The following is a 12,346-nucleotide window of genomic DNA, read 5'->3' as shown; positions in this document are numbered from 1 at the left end:
TCAATGTTACTACGAGTATACATATGAGAATATTCCTCAGCCATCACATCCTCAACCTTCACATCTTCAAAATCAAACGACATATTCCTAGTTGAAATATTTGTATCAGTACTTACATTATCACCAAAATGTATCTCCACATCATCCTTCTTTACCAACTCATCCACCTTATCCTCGTCTAACCCAAGAAGCAAGTCGATTTGTTATTTCGATAAAGAATGATCATCAAACTCGCCTTCTTCGATTCATCCACGTTCACCATACTCTTAACAATCACATCCCCGTCAATAAATAAGATCATGTGTGCGTCAATCATGTTTACCGGCTTAACATTCGTATAATCCTTATAAATGATTGTTTATAAATTACCACCGCTACCTCAGTCTTAGCTTTACCAGACGACAATGCACTGCTGCCCTATTGCTGATCACCACCACTTCCAGCTGCATTAGGATCTATATCATGATCATCTCTGTTTAATTTCTTTTACTTTGTCTTCTTTACATGTCAACTAGAGAATGATCTGATCCTGCTTGTCTATCCTCTCCCTCTGAGCAACAATAAGGGCTTTAAGTTCCTATTTTTTCGCTGAATGAATTGAATATGTCAAGCATATTCCGCTACCTAACCCTCATCTGTTCTTGGAAGCTCGATCTGCAGCCATTTGATTTTGTTGAAGATGAATCAAATTGAGTAGCTGGAACAACTTTCCTTGAGGTGTCATATGATAAAAATGGGGAGGAACCGGTTGCATTGGTTCTTGGGGACGATTGAATTGCATGAACAAGTGCTCTGGTCTCTAAAATGTAACTGATGGACTGACTAGAGCCATCATCTGATTATGTGGGCCCGTCATAGCAGAAGAACTATCTGAGGTATCGATGAAAACCTCGGGTCAATAGAACATGTAGTCACCAACGTAACAGTCGGTGAAACAGGTGGAGTAGTCATCACCAATATAGGAATCGTCTGAGCAATATATACTGAAGCAGGTGGAGGCGATACATTAGCAGGAATCCAAGGTCGATCCTGTATTTCAGTACCAGTACCTCATCTCACCCTCTATTTAGTAGGCTGTTCAACCATAGGAGCCTTGCCTTTACGCTTACGGGCTTTAAACCACCCGAACCACCTTCACCACCATCATAACAACCAGCACCACCATTCGCACCTTGATGCTCTGAATCTGAATCACCATGAATCCGGCGATCATTAGGTGGAGCAATGTAATCAATGTTAACAAGGTGACAAATCAACTGTTTGTAACGTAGTCGAGTTTGTGAAGTCTGGCCCCTGTAAGTTATTATCCTCCTCATGGTGTCGACGTTCATGTGCTTGAGAAGCATAAGATCCGCCTGATTCTCTCGATATTTCTTCAAGTTCGGCTGGAGGCGGTTAATAATCAACTACATGAATCTCGGGTGCATGAGAAATTTGTGTCATCTGGTTGTGCAATTCTCTTTGAGATGGTTGAAAATCATCTCTGAGAAGTTGAAAGGCTTGTTCAGCACAAGAGCAACAAACACACACTGCAGCATCACTCGACATTCATCATATCCGCCTTTTCTACCTCCAAGGCAATGAATAGTACATGTAAAAGATACTTGTACTGTTCACATAGGTTTGCCTTGTTACACATAGATTTCTCCAAATCCCCCTTATACCTTATCCTTCCAAAAAAACCCCTGATTAATGACCGATCAATCTCACATTTGTCATCCACAGTATATCTAAACCCCAAAACATCTCGAATCTCCGGTATATCAATCACAACCGGCTTATCCTGAGATAACAGCATCAATATGATTATCTTCGGCAACATAATTTGCTGTATTCCAAAATGCTCGAGTAATACTCTGATGAATGCAAGTGTCTTTAGAGATAGCAAAGTAGATCCTTGATCGCTTAAGAAAGCTGATAGTTCCCAAGAACATAGTAGTACCAAAGAACTCATCTTCGAGAAAAGCACAGATATTATGCTTTTTGTCCCAATCTAGCACTGGTAACTCAGTTTCAGGTTTAGGTTCAGCTTTAGCAGCTTGAACAGTAGGTTCATGTTGTTGTTCGAGAATAGGCTAGAGAACAATATCTTGCATATTTTCATCCATCCTTTTTAAGAACAAATATGTAAATAACAAATTCCAATATGAATAGCCACTTCATTCGTTATCATTTACCTAACGAATAGGAAATCATTCGTTAATATCTTAAGGACATTCATTATATAAGTCAAGGAATGAGCTTATTCTTTAAGGAAATTCTTGTTCGTGAAAATCTTACTAACAAATGAAAAGAAATTCATTATCCTGTAGCGAATGGTACTTTAATCAATTGTTGACTATTAAAGTCTAAGTCAAAATTGAACAGTGAACTAAGAAGTCAAAATTGCCTGAGTTAACGATCTAAAACACCTATTATCAAATGAATTTGCTAATTGGTATTCCGATTATCAGTGAAAATCCTTTTGACCAGTATCAAGCACAATCAATTTGAGTTTTAAACCTAGTTTAATAATTTTATTTGTAAGAGTTATTTTCTAGTTATTATTATCATAAATTATCCTTGGTAATCAGATCCAAATACTTGGATAATGATATCAACAAAATCGTCTATACCTGTAGATCAATAATCAACTAGTTAATAATAAGATTATGAAGCTTTGATGATTTTAGGAAATTTTGGCAGAGTTTTCTTCGTAAATTGATGAAATAGGAACAAACGAATGATAAGACCATTCATTTCCAAGGGTTTATAATCCTCACCAATAATTTCACATATCCCAACGTCATTCGTGATTTTGTAATAACAAATGAGCCTTTCATTCGTTAATTTATATACTCATGCGTTAATATTTTAACGAAAAGCTTTCTTTCGTTTAATCATTTAACGAATAAATATGTTCATTCATTAATATTTAACGAATGTCCAAGTTATTCGCTATATTTAAGTAATACCATAGAGAAACTCATCATTCGTTATACTGGTGTACGAATGAGTGTAGATTCGATGATACTTTGCGGAAGTGAATACGTTTCCATAAAGAATGATACATTCGTTATGTAAATGAATGAATGACACCACATTCGTTACACTGTAGTAACGAATGGCCTTATACCTTAGCGAATGAGCCATTTACCATTCAAAGGTAATTAAATAATCATCAAAACTCTATTTTTGATTAAAATACTTTAAATAACAGTCACAGTAAAATGTTGATCGTAAAAACTTAAATTATGCAGAAGTACGTTAAAAATTTTCTACTTTAACACGAATTAACTTAAAATGTGGGGAAAACTTTTCTTTTAATTTTGAATAATTCGCACTCTCAGTAATCGAAAATAAAGAAGAATTAAAAATCTTTTTGAATTTTCTGAAATTTATATCAAAATACACATAAAATCTCTTTGTATTTTTTATTTTTCAACCAAATGTAAAAACGAAATATAAAAATGTAAATGTAGCAAAGTAAAGAAAATAAAGCAGTAGATGATTTTGTGAGTTCGAGCAGGGAATCATATTGACTTTTAACGTCCTAAGCTATACTTTAATTTCAACCTCGTATACACATAATCCAATGATGATTGCAGATATAAATGTCCTCTTAAATTTTACACTGACTTTTCGGTAGCTTTACGATACGTATTTAGAGATCAATTAAGCACGAATGATATGTGGACCACACCTATCAGACACAATTTTTCACTCTCTTATATAGTGAATTTTTCACATGTACGTTTTTCTCTTTTTCATAGAAATTTATTAACTGTGACTCATGCAAAAATAATAAAAAGAAAATAAAGCAGTCTGGTTAAAATTTTCTCTTAAGATCGGTATTACTACACACAGATAAGGTTCCATTTTAACAAAATAAAAAGTTAAAATAAGTTGAAGTATAACGCCTTAATAATCAATTCAGATAATACCGTATTATCGTGCGAAGAAAGTCCAAGGCTTTATACGAAACACCAAGAAAATAAAGCAGAATATCCAAATCTTAACTCTCTGGTCGGATAATTTATTGGCACAGGAGAGAATTCAAGATTTGAAAAAGATAATAAAGAAAAAATAAAGTTGAATTTTTTTGCAAAATAAAATAAGAAAATAAAGTGAATTTCTTTGCAAACTTAACAAATGCACACACAATAATCTTTAAACTTTTTATATTCCAAATTAGATATATAACTATGCATCAAGATGTTATACCACAAGATTCGGCAAGTTTTTAGGTTTATATCTTATTTAGCACCTATATAATCTCTCAAGCCTTTCTTACATATCATATAGTTGATCTTTCGAAAATTTTCAGTCCAATTTATTCGTGTGCTTGGTCCGTTAGGTCAATATACTATCATTTTCCCTTTTCGCTTCAAGGTCTCATTTTGAGGAGCAAATTTTTAAACGTATTTGTATTTTTCATATATTTGAATGTTTTTGGGATTTTTCTATACAACTGAAAACACAATATATAGTTGAAAACACAATAGTTGAACCAAAAATGATACCATCAACGTAGATTTGGGGAGGAGCAGATCATCACCAAGTGTTTTGTAGAAAAAGGTACAATCCACAGTCCCCTGTTGAAACCGCTATCTATAAGATGGTCAGTAAGTGTGTTGTACCAGGCTCTCGAGGTTTGGTGTAAACCATAAAGAGCCTTGTTTAAACGATAAACACGCTCAGGATAGTAAGGGTCTTCAAAAACAAGAGGATGCTTCACATACATTTCTTTGTGACTCTCGCCGTTCAAAAACGCATTTTTCACATCCATTTGATACACCTTAAAGTTTTTGAAAGCTGCATAGGCAAGAAAGATTCATATAGCTTCCAGTCATGCCACTAGAGCATGAGATCGTTCATCATGATCATAATACGATTAGAGATCTAGTTTTTTGATATGATATGTTGATTCATGGTAGGATACGGCACGGAAGCAATACGGTTAGTTAGATCTGGAGAGAATTAGACAGAGTAACAGTATGGATTCTCAAAATAATACTTTGTTAATTTAGAATAACTTTACAGGGGTACATATATAGACGATGATGCTCATTCGTTTGACATCCCTAACGAATGAACACTCATTCGTTACATTCATACGTTTAAACTATATGAAAGAGCTCATTCGTTATAAGTGACTAACGAATGAGGTATTACATTAGCGAATGGTAACATTCCTTATAGGATATATCAAATCCGCCCTTTAAGTTAACGAATTAGTTACATTCGTGACATACAAATTACTACAATGCTCCTACACATTATTTCTAATATAATAATACATTACACAAAGACCGAGACACAAAACTGTGCACTAACAAGAAATTTAAACATCATAAAAAGAAAAATAAATACACAAAAGATACAACTCCATGCTGTTGCTACGTGTCCACACTCATTCCTCGTCATCCTCCTCCTCTTATTCATCTTCTTCTTCATCTTCACTCGCCTTAAACGCATGGTACGGCTCTGCACTCTCAAACTTGCGTGATCCTGGCATATAAAACGGTGCCCCATACCCATAGCCACCTTAACCACTCGGACCACTTGGCCCTGGTGCACCCTGCTAGCAAAGAAAATCAGGCAGACCAATATTTAAACCATTCATCATATTCCTCTAAGTGTCATCCTGCCTTTGTTGATCTTCTCTCATAATCCTCCTCAAATCATCACATTGTTCGGTCATGTATCCCCGCATCTGATCAAATCGCCACTCCATTCAATCTATAACGAATGTAACGATTCCGACGAAACCAAGTATACCCTAACCGGTAGATGTTAGTTACGTCATATGTAATGTCGGGTACATGAGTTACCATGGTAATTATACGAGAATACATGGTTCATTGTATTGATTGTACGTGAATATATAATTCACCGTATTGATTATGCGATCAAACGATCGATATTTATTGAAACCCGAACGACTCGGGGATTACATTATAGACGAATTATATGATGTTTAGTAATGACTACGAAGTATTAAAGCTTCGGGATAAGTGATTTACGGCACAGAAAAAGAATTTCGATTTAATGGTACGTCGGTACCTTAAACGAAACCTTTAATACCAAACCGAGTAAGAGACGATCGATCAAGCCGAAAAAGATGCACAATTATTAATAATATGATGTTTCAAGTTAATAAATGTCATGGTTTAAGTTTTTAAAGTTTTTAAATCGGTTTTATATGAATTTTATTTTTAAGCCGAAAAACGACCGTTTAGACCTCGTTTTGAGCGGAATTAAACGTTTAACTGAAAAACGAACTGAACCAGATTATTCACAACATTATCCGGATTGCGTAATCTGAATGTGTGGCCAAGATTGAACATGTGGGTCCCACCCCACACATCCAATAGTCCGATCGGACTACCCTTCATCCAACAACAATTCATTTTTTCTTTTTTCACAACTCTCTAGCTCAAATCCTCTCCATTCTCTCCAATCCTCATCCAAAAACCCGAGATTTTAGCAAGAACAACGAGGTAAAGACCGAGTTATAATCGTTTTCATAGTTCTTTCTCGAGATAGTTACAAGAAAATGAGGTTTCAAATGAAAAATGGGTGAAAACCCGAGATGAAACCGATTCTTGTATGATCAAGTGATGTATACAAGTTATACAAGGGATCTTGGTCCAAGAAAGGAGTTAAAAGAGTCAAAAACGAATTTTTACGGTTAAATCTTTGTTTTAGTATCATAACCGTAACCATGAATGAAATGGCTTGATCGTGAGTGTAACTTGCTTGGTATTGTGGTATGTTGTTTGTAGGCTCTGTATTTAGTGGTAGATAAGGCGGAAAGATGAGTTTGTAGCTTGTAGTGGCGGAAAACGAAAGGTATATTCGGTTTTTGTCGGTGTATGTGTTTTTGGACAGATTGTTGGTCGTTTAGAGTTAGGTCAGGAAATTTTACAGAGGTGTTAAACACATGGAAATATGAGTTCTGTGAATTTTTGGTAATTTTTGAATGAAGGATGAATATTTGGTAAATTTAATGCTCGGTTTTGGCCAAAAATGGTGAAAAAAAAGTTAAATATCATGAAAAATTCTGGAAAATTGTGGATAAGCTTTTCATATCATTTATAAGTCACACACAAAATTTGAGGTCCGTTGGAGAAGTCTAAGTAGGCTTTTCGGTTAAACGAGTTCTAGGGATTTCTAGCTCGGTTTTAGTAAAAATGGCATTTAAAAGAAGATTTTAGTTTTGGAAAGATTACAGGGGACTATGTGGATGGCAGGGGACATCTAGGTGAAATTTGGGATTTTTCTAAGATCGTTTGGTATTTACGACATATTTAGTGTTTAAATGGTGTTTAAAAATAGATAAGTAAATTTTAAATATAAGAATTAATTCTGGAAATACTTTTATAAAATTCCCCACTGTTAAAAAGTGATTTGTGCAAAATTTCAAGATCCGAGAGTAAACGGATAATTATTTGTGCTAATTATCAAACTTTTAAAGTAAAACGCGTAAACCGGTGAAGTTCGCTTAAGCGAGCTGACTGGTGTACAAAAACCCTAAAAATGAACTATTTTCATATAAATGAGCTAAACAAGTAAAAATAAATCATCCGAAAATAATTCGGATGATTTGAGTAATTTTAATCTATTTTAATAGTTTCCGGTACGCCAAAGACGGAAACGGGTCCCGCGGCCAATCGGGACGTCTAAACCGAGCTATAATTTCACATCTTTAATTAAATTATCCGTCAACCACTATTTTCGGGTCGTGTGTGACCAAACTCATTTTTGAAACATAAAAACGGATAACAGTGCTAGGCACGCAAAACGAGAAAAACGACTAATAGTAGTTGTGACATTGGAACTCTAAACGACATCACAATCTGAGTCCGGAGAAGTGTTTCTGGGTTAACCTTGCCCCCAGAACGGGTACAGTGCTGGGTTGACAGTGTCCCCAGGTGTACCGATTGATAAGATTAAAGATTATATAAACAATAATTGTATAATAATGATCGTATGGATCATATTACAGATTGGACGAGTTAACTGATATTGATTGTTGTTACCTACTTGCATGTGCTAAGGTGAGTTTTCACGAGCCCCTTTTTACTGAACTGTTTTAAATATTTTCCCGGAGCGGAAAGCATGTTTTTATCAAAGTGTTTAAGTACATGCCGATCGCATGGAAATAAATGCATTTATTTAATGTTTATTGTACGGGAATCGTACGGTAATGTATTAAGATGGTAATTGTCTGAGTTGTTAATCTTGTAAGGCCCGAAACAGTGTTCTGGGTTAACCGTGCCCCCAGAGGTTTTTAAATGTGTTTCTGGGGTAACAGAGTTCCCAGAGGTTATTGGAAGTGTTCTGGGTTAACAGTGTCCCCAGAGGTTATTAAATGTGTTTCTGGGGTAACAGAGTTCCCAGAGGTTATTGGAGGTGTTCTGGGTTAACAGTGTCCCCAGGGGTTATTTGATATGTTTCGGGGTTAATAGTGTTTTTCACTTGTGGGCTCAGTATAATTACATCGCTTATTTATGATTACCATAATGATTTGTTATGGTGTATTTAAATTATTGAAACTCAACAACTATTCGTAGTTGACCCGTTTTCTCACATGCTTTTAAGGTACAACTAAGATAAAGTGATTGATTACGTGCTAAGTGCTTGATGTGTGTAAGGTTGCGTGCTGGACGTTAGGATACATTATAATGGATAGAATTATGAATCGTATTGTATGATGTGTGTATCACCTAGACGGTAATGAAAGATGAGATAATGTAACTTTTGAAGTATATTAATGCATTCGGTTTTCTTTATAAACAATGTGGTTGATATCAGAGGTGTCTGTCACATCCCGTTTACGTTTCCGCTGCGGTCACGGGGTGTTACAGAACTTGGTATCAGAGCCATTGGTTATAAAAGAATTAGGATGTCTTTAAAAGATACCTAAAATATATCTGAATATCAACTAATAATTTATAGTGACGAGGTCTGGATGAACGTGGATGGACAAGTGAGTTGTTATGGTCCGGAACATAATAACAGACTTGTCCGCACGAGGGAATTCAGGGGAAGTCACGGGGAACATTAATAGGTAAAAATGGCAACATATGTGTAAAGTATATAATATTATTTATACGTGCTAATGTGTATATATATATATATATATATGTGCATATCGTGTGGGTACATGTATTGAGAAATGGGACCCGGATAAGGAACCGGGGGATGAAATAATAAAAAGTACCGAGGATGCCGAAATTTCTAAAGCATCGGTTGATGATAAGTCTGACTTATCGGGCCATAGTTATGATAGTACCAAGTTAGATCTCCCGTTAGACATTAACCAGAAATATCTAGTAACCGTCAATCCCAACCAAAATTGATGAATCCCTTACTCTACCAACACCGGTACCGTATATCTTAATAACCCCAGATGTTCACCCGAACCGTCGACCCTCACGCACGAACGGATCCGTACCTGAACCCATTCTTATTCCATTAAAGTAAAGGAGTAAATAAATAAAATAATATATTGAAATATATATATATATATATATGTATTGCTCACTCACAAACATATGAGACGGACCAACTTCAGATCGAGAATTACCGATTGTAGCAAACCTAGAACGCCTGAGGACATTGACTGAGCAAGTGTAGAGTTTCCCATAATAGTAATTAATAATATTTGAAGGCAACCTATGTTGCGCAATTACCTTGAACCTGACAACTCCCTATGTTATCCTTACATCCGTTAGATGTTTACACCCATGTATGCTCGAATAGAGTGATTACCTATACACAAAGAAGTGTTGGAATCATTGTAGCATAGTTGGTTGTTCGTTCGTAGGTGGTATACCGTGTATGCCGGATATACAAATGGACACGGATATTATAACTCCGTGGTACGTAATCGTTTGGTGCTCACGGTGATCATGTATCGGTTATGCCGACATGCAGAAGGATATTGAAATCAAGTATATTAAACATTGATTTTTGTTGAGAAAGATCTATATGTCAGATGGTGACAAGGGTTATGAACCATAATTAGACGTTAACCGACGTCAGGATAAGTCTATATGTTATTATATTGTGGGACATATATATATACTAGATACTGGTATGTGTAATTTGTATGATAATATTTGGTGTGTATGTGTACTTGCTGTTATGATTGAGCTGGTAACGAGTTATACGGTGAGATTAGTATTGATTACTGCGTACGGGATGAGTACGGCAGAATGACATAAAAAGAGTAACTCCAATGATGGAGATTGATATGATTCAGTTGATTGCTCGAAGATAGCAGATGATGATACCGAATGTCGTATCACAGCTCACTGCTAGTATTGATGCGAATGTGATCGTAGAATTATAGATCGAGCAATCACATGATTTTGAATATTTCAATTCTTAGTGTTATTACTAAGAGTGATATTGTCCCACCGGATACTATTGTGACTACAAGTATTAGTTGTAAACTAAACATGAATAGTAGTCGTAATGAATTAGATCCGGTGTGAAGAATATGTTTATCGGTTGTGTTAAAGGGATTATTAATAGTTGACTGATGGTAAAGGAAGGAATAGATTAGCGAGTGGATAGAAAAGATCGAAATGGTTAAGGATATTGGTAAGAGTCTAGAATATTGTGTAGTGAAATATGCTACAGATATGTTGGTAAATTATGTTGTATCGTGATGGAACACGATGGTACAAAAATTATAGTTGGAAAATTATTACTCAGATGATATGGTCAGGATTTAAAATTCTTGTGCTAGAGCATTTTTATTCGAGTAATTAAACTCAGAGATTTGAAACTGAGCTATGAAAGATAGAAATGTTGTGTGCTGATCACTTAGAACACGCAAATCGTTTGAAGGAATTGTCATGTCTGGTAACATGGCTAATTACTCCTGAAACAAAGCAAAGTGAGTGCTAGATTGGGGACTAACTCCATCGATAAGGAGTATAGCCAACCCTGTAAAATATATACAACCTTTGGAAGGGTTGTGGCACAAGCCAGCATTGATATATTTGACTTTATGGGAAGCGGAATGGAAGGACGTTAGGTGAGACGTCGAGTGTTAAAGAAGGGAAATGATAAAGGTATAGTGCAAGATAGACTTGTGAATAAGTAGGTATGTCCTACAACCCAGAATTATACTAAGACTAGTTTTGGTGTGAAACCATGAACCGCATAAAGGGTCCTTCCCTGAATGTGGAAAATATATGGTTATCGGCAGGAAGAAGAATGTCGAGTGATATTGGGCCACAGGTGTAGTAAAGATGGACGTAATGCCCCAATTGTAGAACCAATTGAAGCCTTGTGAACCGGCAACCCCCAACCCATTCCTGTACGACCACTCCGAACCCAACAACTTCAATAACAATCCACCCAAAGAAATCAAATTATGCCAAACAGTTGTATTTGCTATGAATGTGGCAGTACAGAACGATTCAAGAGAAATTGCCCAAAGTTGAACCAAGGTGTAGTTGGAATACTTTCGAGCACACTACCCCTCGAATATGACTCAATATTCTAGCAAGTAATCTTATGATCATTAAACATTTAGCTAAGACATCGAGCATAAGTCTATTCGAGCACATTGTCTAGAGTATACTAGTGCTCAAGAGCATTATATTCCAAGTACGTCAAGCAAGGGTTGTACTATGTACTCGAGTACAGCTGTTCATTTGGATGTATGCTCGAGCAAGGGAGGTACATTGGTACATTAAATTTGAATTAAATGACAACTGTCGTGCACTAGACGACAAAAGGAGGTACTGTACCACCCAAACGTTAGGTATAAAAGGGGGACATAGAAACTTTTTCACACATTTCTTCTTCTTTCTCTTAAACCTAGACGTAAATCCCTCTTGCTCGTGTTTTTCCCTGCTTGCTCGAATACTCTTTTACTTGCTCGATTATACTTCGAATACAGCCATTAGCTCTGTTTCGACATCGGTAAGACATCATTGTTCGATAATCGTCAAACCGATTTCGAAATTAGGGTTTCTAATTGATTTACAGACTAATTATTTACTTGTTTTTTGCAGGTACACATATTACTACGGAATAGGTTATTGAAGAAGCTATTATCATCTACCTATCCTCGAATATTAGTTTTGCAACTGTGTGTACTGACATATTTTTCTTATTTTGCAGAACTGATGGCCATAAAATTCAAGAAGAGGCACAATATGTGCGCTCAGTTAGAGCTTGATGATGATAACAGAGAGTTGGAACACATGATCGCTTTTCTAAGAAACTCTAACTTAAGAGTAGCTCTTACCGAGAGCCCCATAATTTACAGGAACAATATCTCAGATTTTTGGGGGTCAGCTACTTATGTCAATGACGTTAATGGGAAGAGGATTGA

The sequence above is a fragment of the Bidens hawaiensis genome, unplaced genomic scaffold (assembly GCF_021521415.1).
Source record: "Bidens hawaiensis isolate Kalapana, Puna unplaced genomic scaffold, B.hawaiensis_p1.1 tig00001597_1, whole genome shotgun sequence".
Classification (NCBI taxonomy): Eukaryota; Viridiplantae; Streptophyta; class Magnoliopsida; order Asterales; family Asteraceae; genus Bidens; species Bidens hawaiensis.
Note: the sequence above shows the minus strand (reverse complement) of the source record.